The sequence below is a fragment of the Poecilia reticulata genome, linkage group LG6 (genome assembly GCF_000633615.1).
Source record: "Poecilia reticulata strain Guanapo linkage group LG6, Guppy_female_1.0+MT, whole genome shotgun sequence".
In the NCBI taxonomy this organism is placed as follows: Eukaryota; Metazoa; Chordata; class Actinopteri; order Cyprinodontiformes; family Poeciliidae; genus Poecilia; species Poecilia reticulata.
Window position 1 is genome coordinate 16074762 of NC_024336.1, and position 2155 is coordinate 16076916.

Genomic DNA, 2155 nt, shown 5'->3' on the forward strand with positions numbered 1-2155 from the left:
AATAGAATGTCACAGTGTAAACCTCCTAATCAGCTAATTAACTCAAAACACCTGCAAAGGTTTACTGACATTTTAAATGGTCCCTCACTATAGGTCTGTAGGCCACACAATGAGGAGGAAGACTGATGATTTTACAGATGTCCAGAAGACAGTCATTGACATCCTTCACAAGTAAGGTAAGYCATCAAAGGTCATTGCTGAAAAGGCTGGTTGTTCACAAAGTTCTATAAACGAGCATCTTTACAGAAAATTGAGTGGAAGGAAGATGTTTTGACACAATTGGGTGCACTAACCACAGTGAAAACCTCAGAAAAGATTGAAATGCATTTCAGAAGAGCCAACACAYACAGACAAAAACTACACATGTGGTACAAATGTCACATTCCCCGTGTCGAGCCACTCCTGAACCAGAGACGATGTCAGAAGCATCTTATTTGGGCTAAGGAGAAAAGAATTGTTGCTCGACAGTCTAAAGTTTTGTTGTATGAAAGTAAATTCTGCATTTCATTTGGAAATCAAGGTCCCAGAGCCTGGAGGAAGAATGGAGAGGCACRGAATCCACATTGCTTGAAGTCCAGTGACAAGTTTCCACATTCAGTGACGGCTTGGGGTGCCACGTCATCTGCTGGTGTTGATCCACTGTGTTTTCTGACAGTCAATGCAGTCATCATCTACCAGGAAATTCTAGAGCACTTTTTGTTTCCCTCTGGTGACAAGCTGTATAGAGCATAACTTGGCACCTGGAGCACATTGTCAAAGGTACTAAAAGCTGCTTCGATGACCATGGAGTTCCTATTCTTGACTGGCCAACCCTGGTGTATGTAAACATCTGAATTTAAAGAAATAWAATCTGAAAACTCCCTCCTTAGACTGTTTTGGCATTTAGGAAATACAACATGACCTTAAACAGGAAGATTGTTGTCAAATTTATTATTAACCAGTCAGAAGACAAAAGGTACTGTGCGCTTTGTGTCTTCTTATACAGTGTAGGTACGGATTTTATTTCAGATGGGTTCCATTTTTGTCAGGGAATACCTTGTGACCCACCAACATTTAGCTAGAGAGAGCCTCTGGGGGGAAAAGACATTTGGACATCCCTCCAGCATCTGTTAATCCTAATTCAAACTCTGTTGGTAGGTGGAATGCTCTGTCATTTCAGTCGGTTATGCAGCTACTGTTTTTATTTTTATTTATTTTTGTTATTCCTTGTTCATGGGCCAGGTTGAGTATTCACTTCTCTTTAACTGATACTTGTACATTAGGATAAATCTAACAATTTATTTTCATGTTACTTGCATATGAATTATTTAATTGCAGCTTTTCTAATGGCCCCAATGGCTGAACATAAGTCAACAAACAGCATTATGGACATAATGGGTTCAATTGCAGAAATACCAAGACATGGACATCCACCTAAACACAGCCTTAATCTAAGAGTCCCATTGTAACTCTAGAAGCTTCAGAGAATCTGTTGACAAGATAACCATTAGTCATGCATCCCAGAAAGCCACAATTTATGGGTCAGTGGCAAGAAGACGGCTACTGCCGAATCAATGAGAAGTCCTGTTTGCAGTTTGGAACAAGCCACACAGGGAACACAACAGACATGCAGAATTCAGAGATGGGGTCAGATGAAATAAACTTGCTGGCAAATAAAGGTTTCTGTGGCAACAAACAAATTGTGTGTTGTTGAGGGAGCAAAATGCTGGGTGAATTGTTTGGAAAGGAAAAATTGGTCTGATGTGATGGGAAGATGAATGGTGCTGAACAAAGGACCATCTTTAAAGAAAAAATGTTGGAGGCTGCAAAAGATGCCAGACTTCATCTTCTGGAAGGACAGTGGTCCTTAAAACATGGCTATTTTTTTTCACTTTCAGAGGTGTAAACTAAATCTATACCATTCTAACAAAAAGAGTCCTTTTGTCGTAGAATAGGGGTCCATTTATCGCTAAAAATCTTAAACATAAAAATGGGAGCTTGCACATTTGCCTTATTAAAAGAAAGCRATACAGTGTCTTCATTTTATGAGGCTGAACGTTTTCTACAGAAGTTTTTCTCTCTGCAAGAAGAGTGGGATATAGGTCAGCTTTTCTTTTGACATCAATGTGTGGGCCCAGGTCCACAAGAAAGTTACTGGATATTACTAATTTAAATT

The 2155-nt window shown here is 39.5% G+C and overlaps 1 protein-coding gene and 1 long non-coding RNA gene across 3 annotated transcripts in view; one reads left to right on the top strand and one right to left on the bottom strand.

Moving 5' to 3' along the window:
* Window positions 1-2155, bottom strand: part of lrrc4ca (leucine rich repeat containing 4C, genome duplicate a) — a 134847-nt gene that overhangs the window by 70515 nt on the left and 62177 nt on the right. The gene's annotated exons all lie outside the window — the stretch shown is intronic.
* LOC103466125 (uncharacterized) lies at window positions 100-860 on the top strand. Its single transcript, XR_533919.1, has 2 exons — window positions 100-176; window positions 521-860. It is a non-coding gene; the product is annotated as an uncharacterized LOC103466125 (long non-coding RNA).